The sequence below is a fragment of the Halichoeres trimaculatus genome, unplaced genomic scaffold (genome assembly GCF_033239565.1).
Source record: "Halichoeres trimaculatus isolate MK-OKI-2021-1 unplaced genomic scaffold, fHalTri1.1 fHalTri1_scaffold_12, whole genome shotgun sequence".
Classification (NCBI taxonomy): domain Eukaryota; kingdom Metazoa; phylum Chordata; class Actinopteri; order Labriformes; family Labridae; genus Halichoeres; species Halichoeres trimaculatus.
Genome location: NW_027437190.1, coordinates 5,180,846 through 5,193,759, shown reverse-complemented (window position 1 = coordinate 5,193,759; position 12,914 = coordinate 5,180,846). Strand labels below are relative to the sequence as shown.

The following is a 12,914-nucleotide window of genomic DNA, read 5'->3' as shown; positions in this document are numbered from 1 at the left end:
TCCTTTCTTAGCATCACCTGCAATGAAACAGTAATAAACCATCCTGGAGTTGGGCTGTTTGCCATTATAACTCCCATGACATGAGTCATGAGGAATCTCATAACCAATGTGTTACTGAATGACAGAGACCCCTGCTGTCCCTCTGAACTTGTAATACATGGCCAAGCAGCTGTGGAAGTCATCCTACAAGCTCCAGTGTGAAAAGCCAGGTGTCTCCAATCCCAGATGAGGTTATAATTTGGCAGCTTGTAGCAGCTACTGAGTCTACAGGGCCTCAGCGGGGAGCGGGACAGCCTCTTTTTCCTACTATCACTCTTCTTCCACCTTTCCATCCCTTTCCTTCATTTCCAGCTTATTATCCTCTAAGATAAAACGACTACTGGATCTCTGTCCTGTCAGGAGAGTCGTGGTTAGTCTTTGTGATTCTGTCCACCCAGGAGGTTAGGATTCAGGAGGATCTTGATTAATTTGTTGGTTTGTTAGCAGGGTAGCTGAAAGCATCAGCCTGAGTTTTATAACTCACGTTGGAATGTTCAGTATATCTATGGTTAGGAAAACTCAATTTAAGTGTTTTTTCTGACTGAAAACAAGAATTATACAGCTTTTCTTTGTCACACTCAGTCATTTTTGACACAGATTGTGAATGCAGTCTTAGTGTCGTGTAGCTTGTTGGTCTTAAAGTGACGTTCAGGCTGGTTAATGGCACGTTGCTGTGTTGAGGCAGCAGAAAGAGTCTGTGCCACAGATCATCAAAAACACTCTTTAACTAGAAAGATGTGCTTACATGAGAGACGTCCAAGAAGCTTTCCGCTCTGATTGTTACACAGACAGAGATGTGCTTTTGGCGCTCGTAGTCCTTAGTTTTTTCTTTCTTGTTTTTCCCCTTTTTTTGAGGGCCTGAGCACCAACAAGGGCAAGCCCTCTTAAACCAGAGGAGTCATACTTTCTTGCTATCTTATAAATACCAAATTGCTAAAGTTCGGAGATGTTTGTCTTTCTCTGCACTGAAATGTGTAAAGTTATCCTCAGATGATGTGTCAGCACCATAGACTGTAAAAAAAAAAAAAAAAAAAAAAAAAAAAAAGGAGGTCTTCTCGCAGTCTGCAGTATGCCTAAAATCTCTGGATGTCCTACTGATCCAGGAAAATTTCTCAGTATGCGATTGACCAGTCTACCTGGCATACTGTTTCCCACAATGCACGGCTCTAACGCCGTTTGTGTATGCTGATGGTACTCAGGTTTTGGTGAATAACCACCATCTACTGGAATGAGCCGGCATTATAACTACAATACGACAACACTAACGTTAGACGGTCGGTGAAATAGAAGTGAAGAGATGAGACAAAAACACCAGTATATCTTCCCACTTCTAGTCCTAAAGAGGTGTTTACCTCTGCAAATTGTGTTTTTTCCATTGGTTGTAAAAATTCCAGATTTATTTTTGATAAACAATATAACTTTTGGTGTAAGATTGAAAATCAAATACAGTGATTTTGCTATGATATGATGGTAGCACTTTATAATACAGCCCGGGTCTTACAGGGTAGTTTCCTCAACTTTTAGGATAACCTTCCCAAATGTATACGTCATTTCCTGGAACCTGTGTAGTAGTTACACTTATCGTAACGTGCAAGTGCTGTTGTCTTACAGTGTAGTTTTCTGTGTCTTAATGTGTAGTTTCCTTTACTGTTGGGGGAAACTCTCACACATGTACCATGACATTTTGCGGTATCTATGGGGTACTTAGTTAAGATCATGGTAAGACACGGGAAACTACACTGTAAGACTCCAAGACTTACACTGTAAGATGCAAGTTTAACTACTCAATAGATGCCGCAAAATGTCATGGTATATGTGTGAGAGTTACCCCAGTTGAGGAAACTACACTACAAGACCCGGGCCATATTATAAAGTGCCACCAATATGATTGATAAAATAACTAAAATGTCACAATCTACCCATAGTTTCTTTTATACAAAGGCAAAAATATATATATATATATTTATATATTTATATAAATATATATATATATATATATATATATATATATATATATATATATATATATTTCCCCCCTGACACTAGGGATGAGTACTGAATTAGGTACTTTTATAGGTACCGACCAAATTCATTCAAAAATACAGCGTACCGATTCACATAAAATCAAATGGTACCATGTTTAGGTACCTGAACGCATCCTTGTGACTGTGAGGAACTAGAAGAGTAGGGGATTTTCCATGCTGGACATGAATGCAGCATTGCAATGTTATATATTGAAGGATAAATATGTTAGATTAAAAAAAAGTTGAGATTTTATTATCATCAAATTTAGATTTTTTAACACATTAAGACAAAAAAGTAAGTATCGATACCGATTGCCGGGTACCAGGCAAAAACTGCTCCCCTGGTGTCTGGCTGCAGTATAGGTCAAAAAGTCGGTCTCCCCAGTCATTCCAGATGGGCTGTAGTCAAATTTAAAAAAAATAAAAGCACCTGGTAGAAATGGTTTCTACATCCGTATGCTGTGATATAAAGATATTATTTGGCTGTCTTGTATTCAAGTCCTCCTTTTTCCTGAAGAGTTTTCATAGTTATTATAGGTAAAAAAAAAAAAAAAAAAAAAAAAAAAAAAAACAGGGTTTTACGGCATGTTCAACAATGATTGACAGCTGCTGTTCTTGCATAGTTTTTTTCAGGAATACTAAGCTATGTCAGGAAGGAGAGCCGAGAAGAGATTAGACTCTAGAAAGAATTAAAGAAAACTTTTTTTGTCACTCGGCCTCACTCAGGTTCTTTTGTGCGCAGACTCTGGCTGCACGATGGCGGCACCTCTAACAGGGTATTTAGGCTTCAAAACACAACAGTGGTAAAAGGTAGAGCCATACTGTCCAGTGTCCATTAAAAGGTCTAGACCTGGTAATGTTTGTGGAAAGTGTTCTGAGATAATGTTAGTTATGATTTGGCTATATGAATAAAAAGTGATTTATTGAGTGATTCAGTCTATGGCCTGTGGTTGTTGAATGTAGCTTTCAATCACCTACCATTCCCATCCTGTTTGGGATTCCCCTCAAACTTAATCAGACACATCCAAAGATCTTTTATCATGCTAACTTATCAAACTTGTACGTACAGACTTGTGGAGGGAGATGCAGAAAGACTTTGAATGGGGAGGTAAGTGTATAGCAGCAAAGAAGTTCTCATCTCACAAATCTTGCATCCATTTGTCAGACTCTTCCTGGACTCCCACAGTCATTTCACCTCCACGGTCCAGATTTCTCCTGCCTGTTCATGCTGTCCCAGGAGAAACAGGATATTGAGAAGTGCTGCAGATGTCTGGCTACCCTGTAAGGCTCCACAGCTGTAAAGTCTGTAATAAGCAGAACTTTAAAGCCTCCAGCTGATTGGGCCGTATTGAGTTACAGTAGAGGATGGTTAATGGGAGCAGATTGACAGATAGGCGATGGGAAGTAAGAGAAGTGAACAGAGGTTGAGAGAAAGGAGGGTGAAGAGGGATGAAGACAGATGGTCACAGATTGTTTCTCCCGTCTTGGGACGAGAACAGATTCTTAACCTGCTGCTGAAACAAAGAGCCAGTGATGGTCTGAAATCAAAACAGAGTGTGAATCATACTCCTGCGTGTTTCATACTGCGGATTCTAATGAGGCGTTTCTCTTGTAGTTAATATTCATTTCCAGTAAACCCACTGTTTTCATAGTGATGACTGCAGATGTCGGCTTTCTGACTGATATTACATTATGTTTGTACCACTGCTCAATTTCACTGAAGTGTTGCAAAACAACCAAAACCTCATCCCCACCATTAACATCATCATTGTCCTGCTGAGTGAACTAATCTGATAGTTCATTTTTTTGGTTTGCTGTGAATCCATTACACTGAAGGGTTTCCAAATGGACTCAAAAAAATGGATGGTTTGGAGAATTTGAAAACTTTGGAGCGATTTCCCCCCTTTTTTCAAGTAATTTTGTTTTTTCTTTATTTTTATGTTTATCTTTATTAACTTTTTACTTTTCTTGAAAGTCAACTTGCACAAAGCGTTTCACCATATCAGTTGTTTTTTCCTATAACACCACAAGTTAATGATGCTATAAGGAGGATCTGTTTTAATTGACAGCCTCGCCACCTTCTGGCCCGGAGTCTCTGCACACTGTCGCGAAGATGTGACTTTTAGCGAGGCATGCATTTGTTTGGGAACAAATTTTCTTTTGTTCAAAACAACTTTTTACCAGATACAATGCAACAAGGTGAGGTATTAACTCATTCACTGCCAGCCGTTTTCAGAGCAGAGAGCTTCATACTGCCAGCCGTCAAACATAATTGACGTCTAAAGACTGCGTTCGACGTTCAACGTTGAAATGACGTCTATAGACGTCAATGGCAGCGAAAGAGTTCATTAATACAGTTACGTAGCCCTACGGTTTGAGTTGTTACAACAAGTTTGTACCAAATGTCATAGTAGCCGGCTATATGTAGCAAAGCTGATAGCTTGATGCTGTAAGATGTGTCTGTAATATGTGACGTTAGTGAATCCTAGTTATGTCCTGCCAGTCATCTACCAATCAGAGCTAACGTAACCTCACTCTTCATTTTATTGATAGACTCTCAAGTTTAAACAGACCACTGCAGAATAACTGCTGACTGTGGGTTGGAATCAACATTAGCACAGATTCGTTTCTGTGTTTTAGCCTTTAGCTCGTGCTCTATCTCTCTCCTGTTTCTCTTTCTTCTGCTCTTCTGACCTTTTTCTGTCTAACAGTTAGGCTCCAGTGTCCACCATCACTACAAAATTAATCACAGAAATCATAGCAAGAAGTATTATTTCGAAATAACCTAGATTGGTGTTGATAATCTCATTTTAAAGTGTGGATTACGATCAGGCATATATCTAGAAGAGACTTTTTCAACATCACTTTGAAATTCCTCACAGCCCCAATAAGTACCAACAATAATACAAACAAAAGGACAAAAGACAGAGAAAGAAAGAACAATACATGAATTAAAAAAATAAATAAAATAACTGTGTTGCAATAAAAGTTTAATGTCCTCACACAAAGTTTGTTCTGTATGGGTTAATAATCTTGATCCGTGCTTTTCAGCATCTTTCAAATTTGTCACTCTCGAGTCTTAAAATAAATGTTAATTTTTCCACAAAAAATTTTTACTTCAGTGTGGCAAAACAACAAAAAACCTTGTCATCACCATCCAGCTAAGTGTTCTCATCTAACACAGTTTAAGTTTTGGTTTGTGAATCTACAAAACTGAAGGACTTCCCAAAGAAAGCTCTTTTCAAACTTTGTTGTATTTAGAAAAATGGAGTGTTTGGAAAAATTTGAAAACTTTTGTTGGAGTGACATTTTTTGTGGTTTTATTAATTTCCACAATAAACCTGATCTTAGTTGTCAGACAAATTTTGTCAGTAATGGGTTTTTAACATTCATATAACAACATATACTAGTACTGTTTGTTTAGAGATTAAGAGTGATGATAGCTTGATGTATGGGTTTTATCTACAGCTGTGCTTTCTGCAGTGGCTCTGTCCCTTTAGATGATGCCTGTGACTGCAGGTATAAATATGTGTGTGTATCAGAGACAGTAAGGGAGGAACACAGAGGGAGATGTGCAGCAGTGGTCTGTGAACATATGGTTTCCACATCTTTCCCTCCTCATGTTATCTGGCATGGTGCTGTCTCTTTTGACGAGTCTGTTAAAAGAGATCAGGTGATGAGACTTCAACGGGGAGAGTGATGAAAAGACTTTCTGAAAGCATTTCATGTGGGGAAGCAGCTGGTTGAGGTCTTCTGGCTGCAGCGTTCAGACACAAAGACAGAGTATTTAAGAAGCTGCATGTCAGTGTAGGTCCTCTGGGTCATGGTGAGTCAGCGTTTAATCAAATCAAACTCTGAATCCAGTGAGAGCACCTTCACTGTCCATGACAGATGGATAAATGAAGACAGCTCCCTGTTCACAGAAATGCCGCTCACACACAAAGAAATCCATTTACAAGCCATGAGCTGGTGACATGTCAGGAGAGAGTCTGTAAACTCTGCTGCACTGTGCCTTCAACCTCCACCCCCTGACATGGACGGTAGCAGGTTTTTCTGGTAGCAGACGTGTGGTCATGTGGTGTCGATGATGCTGAAGCCTTCATCATCGACACTATCCACAAACACCTGGAGCTTCCCCACACCTCTGCCAGGCTCCTGTTTCAGACTTTCCTCAGCCTTCAACATCTTACAACCCCATATCAGTGAAAATACTTTATTCCTGAGGGAAAATTCAGGAGTCACAGCAGCAATCAAGAAAACAGCCTCCACCTCCACAGGGTCCAGGACTGAGCTTCTTCAGCAGTCTGTTCAGTCTCTGTCTCCTGGATCCTGTCTGTTCACAGCAGGTGAAACTCTTCAAACGTGGCATTGGTGTCTGATGTTAGCTCTGTTAGCCATGTCTGTGAATAGCATGATGCTACTCTGCTTTCTGGTATTCCGTCTTGCTGGGTTAGCACAGCTAGCTCGTCCATCTTATATTCCCAATAATGATGGATGGAAGGACAGGTCCATGTCGTCACTTCTTAGCTCACACCTGAGAACCAGTTCGTCATCCTCACCTCCTTCTCCTCACCTTGTGGGTAAACATCAGGCCTTGCACCAGTTAGCACTGACATGCTAAAGGCTGCTAACAGCAGATCCCACATGTTAACAAAGCGGTCATGGTTACATGTAGGATCTCCAGACAAACAGGGGATCAAAATTAGTAAATATATCCCTGAAGACAAAACCAGTTTGGTGTCCATGGCCAAAAAATGAGCAACACAAAGAAATGATCCACTCCAAATACAAAAATGATAAAAACAGATGAAAGATCACAAGAAATGGACAAAGAAGAGAGTGCTGCTGCGACGGGCAGTTACAACCAACAGGGCGGCGCCTAGCAACAATAAATTAACGCCACAATGCCACAGGTACACCTTCTAACTGTGGCTCTGCTTGTCATGTAAACAACGCACACGGCTTCCCACAAAGTGTCCTTCCGTACGCCTTCACCTCGAGTTGAGCATGCGTATGATTGGAGCTACATGCTCGCTTCAAATTGAGTATTAAAATGAAGAGAAAAGAAAAACATAAACTGAATGAAGCACACATGCCCCGTAGCTTGTGATTTTTTTCATAAACAATTCCAACCCCTAGTTAGTTTGAGTTAATCAAACAGGACTTGTACACAACCAAATTCACAGGGTATGCTAACGTCACTCATTTCAGTTAGGGCCCTCTAAAACATCAGATGCCAGAATTATCAATGTTTTATTTTCCAGCCACAGAGATCAGGAAACAAACATCTAAACGCATTTCATGGCTTAATTTGGTTCGAGAAGACATTTTCGATGCACTTCATGAGGACAAGAGCAGAGGGAAGAGAAAGAAGGCGCCCTGATTTCTCAGGCCTCTAATATTACCGCGCAGCCACATGGAGATAGAAGCTTGCAGATTTTGAGGGATGGAAAGTGAGAGGCACAGAGGAAAAAGGGAAAAGGCGGACAGCAGAATGATATCTAGGCTGTCGTGTCACTCCGTCAGAAAGGCAGGAGTGTGTTTGAGAAATAGCTGTTTGTCGGCAGGTGCAGGAGGGAGGCTTACATGGGGTGCACAAAAACAAAAGAGTGTCTTCACATTTTCACCTTCTCCTCATCCAATCCCTCCTCTCCTCATTCCTCTTCTTCCCTCGTTTTGTGTTGTTGTTGTTGTATAGATGGAGGTGAATTCAGGGAGGGTGAGTTCATGCTCTGAGCCATTCGCTCGCTTGTCCCCGGAGCAGATCGTATTAACATTTTATAAAATCAAGATTTCCTGCATTTACATAGTTGTGGTTTCCCAAATGGTTCCAGTATCTCGGAGAGGGAATTCAAACCTCTTTTCATTACTCAAAGTCAAATAGCTCTCTGTGCTGTTCTACATGCAGCAAAGGGGAGGCGATATGAGGATCCTGGGGGCAAAGAAAAATCAGACCTCTCACTGTGCATTAACAGGTTCCCACCTGCAGCAGGCAAAAGTGATGAAGGGAGAGAAAGTGACTCATTCCTCGCTCCTCACCGATGTGTGGTCCAGCTCTTTGAATCATAAGCAGGTGTCCTCAGAGTTATTTCCATCTGTCTCGTTAGTCCTTCTCTTACTCTGTCCCTTTCTCAGGCTCTGAGAAACAGTGAGTAAACACAGGAGCTGCGATTAAGCGTGACCCCAGCTCAGAGAAGCAGAGCTGAGATTCAGGTTGTGAGCTGCTGCTTGAGTCCCACTGTGGAGGGAGAAGTCAAACAAACGTAACACATTCTGCTTTCAGTCACATTTACCTCTTAACGGCACAGACTTTTCTCAATATGCAAATGTATAAATGTGATCACTGAGGCGCTGTTTGGGTGGCAGCCCAAAGAACCCTGACTGACAGACATCACACCATCTGCTTTCCTGCTGCTGCATCCATGCATGGCACTGTGGGAAAGTGTTTTGTTCAGCAGCGAGGCTTTATGCTGCCACCATGGCCCTGAAGCCTGAAATCATTCAGCCTGAGATGAACCAGCAACCTTTAGCCACATCTGCTCTGTTATTAATATCTCTTCTTTATACCCTTATAACACTGTGCAATGTACTTTATTAACCTAGAGGAGAAATTCAGTGTCGCAGCAGCAAAACAATTAAGTATACTAAAGTGTATGGTGTGAAAAAAAATAAAGAATATTTAAATGGAATAGTATGATATGTGTAAAATGGAAAAAAAATGTCCATCAGAGACGACAGCTTGAACAATGAGCTTCCACCTCCACAGGGTCCAGGACTCACCAGTATGTTCTTGCCTTTCTTTGTCCTCTCCACCATCAGCAGGTGAAATCCTTCCAATGTTGCGTTTGTGTCTGGTGTTAGCTCCATTAGCTATGTCTCTGTGACTAGCATGATGCTACTCTGCATGTATTCCCCTCTGGTGCTGGGTTAGCACAGCTAGCTTGTACATCTAATTGGAGATAGATCTTGAATTCCCCATCATCATGAATGGAAGAACAGGTCGATGTCATCTCTTCTCACACCGTAGCACCAGCACCTCATCCTTGCCACCCTCTTATCAGCTTAAAGGGAAACATCAGTCCTGGCACCTGTTAGCATCAACATGCTACAGGCTGCTATCAGCTGATCTCATATGTAAACAATAACCCCGAGACATATCCCCAAATAACCCAAGATAAGACGTCCCACTTTGTGGGACACCCCTTCCGTAGGGGTGCCAGACTGAACTAATCCAACCAATTGATTGGTTGAAAGAATCATCACTTGCGATAGCAATTGCTTTATTTATTTATCTAGCATCACACGGCCTTCTGAAGCAAAGCTTGATTGTTCTTTGTATCAAAAAGCCACATGACAATCGCAAAGAAGACAAAGTGCTGAATGCCTCCCATCATTGCTCTTTGTTTACTGTGTCGCGTTTTTCTTCTTGGTTGGATTTATTGGCGGGGCACACTGCGTTGCGCTGCTATGGCATCACACTATTATTCAACTGATGCAGCTATCGGCATCTGGCTTACACGCTGCCTGCCACAAGGTGGCACAGTTGGCTGTGGTCACGCAAACAGGATCGGGTTAAACTGGAATAACCCGTACCAAGCTGAACTGATCTGAACCTACTGCCTGGTGGAAACAGGGCTAATAAGACTATGGTTACATGTAGGATCTCTGGATAAACACATGAACTAAAATAGCAAAAACATCACTGCAAATGTAATAAGGAATTACAGACTTACAATACAAAGATGGTGAAAAAGAAAAGAAAATATTAGAAAAATGGGACAAGGAAGAGAAAGCTGCAGCAACTCAGGTACCCTTAATGTGTTTTTTCAGGATGTAGGACTAAAGTTAGACTGACACCTGAGCAGCACAGGCCCTGAACCGTCTCCACATCAACTTGTGCTCTTTCTGATGATGCACAGGGAGTCAGCAGGGAAATACACACTGGACGACAGAGGAGCCCTGTGTGTCGTCAGTCGCAGAAACATATTTGAAAGTAAGCAGTGATCGAGGTTTAGGTGCAACTTGCTGAGCTGCTGAGCTTTCTTTATCTTGGCCTTGAAAAAAAATTCCAAATTAGACCCATCCAGCCCCGAGAATGTCAGCAATGCAGGGTTACATGTTGTTTATCAGATAAGGTACACACACAATCAGGCAGCGGAAACTGACACAGCCCAGACTGCACTCACATACACACACACACCTGTGTATACATAGATGTATACACTCATATTGTCTTTCATATGCACAATTATACATAGTCTCTCTCTTGAACATATATACACAATCAATCTGACGTATACATACGTACCTCCTACTCCCTAAAGGCACAGCCTGAGCTCCACCACAAAATGGCCAGAAATGATTTCACCTTTTTTTTTTCTCACTGTTTCCATCATCTGCTATTTTGAAACGGTTATCATTTTCATCTCTGCTCTGCTGCCAAACCAGGGCCGGGAGTCAAAGGGAGCATGACGCAAATTCAACCATGCAAATGTGTTTCACTGTAGCATATACGCACCTCACGTTTTCATTTCTCAATGCCGTCACATGTATAGAATATCACAGGTGAGGTTTAAAAAAAAAACACACTCTGTGTTTTAGCAACGCGGATCTGAGAACTCTCCGTGGACGCTCATTGAGTTTCCGCTTATGTGGCTCGGCACGGCGGTCGCACCACTTTGTCAGATACAATTATGAGGAGTTGATTCCAGGAAGGTGGTGTGCGGCTTTTCGTGCATGATGTAAGTTACAATGACCTCATGCATTCCACGCAGGACTGTAAATCCACACTCATTTCAATTCATGGACGCATGTATGTGTTTCATGAACACAGAGCTTCTCTCGTGTATTCCTAACAGCTTGTTTTAAACTCTACAACTTTTGTTTGTCTTGCATATGAGTGGATTATTTCAGCATTACTGTATGCACATAATAAAAGTCACCTTTCACTCTGTGGCAGCCTGCAGGTGTGTCACCACCGATCCATCAGTAGCTGAGCCGTGCAGGTGGTCAGGGGGAACTGAGAACCTGGTTTAGTTCACACTGACTCACCAGACACATTTATGCTAATTTATCTGAGGAGGGGAGAAAGAGGAGTCCTACCAGTCTGACTCATAACATGATTGTTATTCAGTGTAGAAGCAGCTCCTGCTCTGCAGAGCTTGAGGTCATGGTGGAGTACATAGTTACCTTGTTTTTATTTGTATCCATGAAGTGTTGTTGTGGTGATGTGCAGTGTCTGATCCAACTTTATGAAAGTCCAAACATTTGTTTGTGTGAAATCAGTGTAATTCAAGGTTGATGTGAACAGGAACCATGAAAATCTCTTTCTCCACTGAGTTGAGTATTTACTTGATTATTTGCAAAACACTGTCGTAGCTGAAAACTTTGAATTTTATGCTAAGGACTGACGTATTATAAGAAGTATTTAACATCTTCAGCCATCTTCTTTACAAGTGTGTTTTCCAGACTGTAAGTCACACTTTTTTTCATAGTTTGGCTGGTCCTGTGACTTATAGTCAGGTGCGACTTTTGTATTGAAATGTATATAATTTAACATGTTTTTTGAAGTTCAGCCTCACTGAATGACATGAAATAAAGAGTAAACATTTTCGTCTACCAGAGCATGTGAGCAAAGTGGAGCTCCGAGAATTTCCGCTCCTTGCTCCCAAAAGTGCCCACATTTGTGACTCCCTTGGCAAAGTTCCAACATGCTGCTCTGCCTATCACCGCTCAGTGCTCAACCAAGACTGCATCACACTCTGCTCCATACTTGCTCCAATACTCATGTTCTGATTCTGAGTCTTGGGGGTTGTGACATTATTTTTCCTGACTCTCTGCCCGCCACACAGAGTGTGCTCATCTCTATGTGTGTGTGTGTACTCATGTTTGTGTGAGTGTGTATTCATCAGGGCAGAACTTTGTTGAGTGTGGTACAGGGAGCAAAGGAGAACTATGAATGATCATGCACACAGCTACAGGACTTATTCTGCTCTGGCACCAAACAGAACGCTCGTGCATCCCGTCATGGGGGTGCACTCACACAGGCATGACCTGAACATATAAACCCACCCAAGTGCTGTATAGCAAAATATACTTTTAAAGAGACCCCCATTTTTTTTTTTTTTAGCAGTTTAGGCTTTCAAGGGGTCAGTTAAGGGGTCTCAGACCCTCCCAGACCCCTGTAACTTGCACACTAGGTCTGCTTCAGACTCAGGATGTGGACCATAACAGTGCAAAATGGAACGGTGCAGCCCAGCTCTGCTTTTCCATGTTTGGTTGAACAGCTGTTGATGTGTTACACTAACATATGGGACACTAATTCAGCCTGTTCTGTTGGCTGTTGAATATTTTTTCATTTTAGATTAAACGTCTGTTCTTGAATTATGTTAAATACATTTCTAAATAAAGGTGACTTATAATCCAGTGTGACTCAGGGACAGGTGGGCCTTAAATTACAAAAGTTAGTAAAAAACTATTAATATATAGATAAAGATATAGTACTGTTACTGTGTATGTTTAAAAGTAGATTTGGTTGCTTTTATCCTTTTATATTTGGTAAAATTCTTATTACAATTGCATCAGACAGCAATGGCTCTCATTGGTATCAGCCAAAGAGTGGCGCTCTAACACACCAATGGGCTGCCCTACCTCAACTGTATTCTATATGTATTTTAAGAGCAGCATTATTAACCACAGATAAATAAAAGACAATAATCTACAGTCTTTCCCAAAATCATTCTCTAGCCCTACTGGTATAACATGAGGCTGAATGAGTCATAGCTTTTTGACCTACAGGCTGAAAGATTATTACCAAACTTGACTGATTTTGTAAAAACAGGGCATCTAAAA

The 12,914-nt window shown here is 41.3% G+C and overlaps 1 protein-coding gene across 3 annotated transcripts in view; it reads left to right on the top strand.

Moving 5' to 3' along the window:
- Nucleotides 1-12,914, top strand: part of vps13b (vacuolar protein sorting 13 homolog B) — a 411,975-nt gene that overhangs the window by 313,804 nt on the left and 85,257 nt on the right. The gene's annotated exons all lie outside the window — the stretch shown is intronic.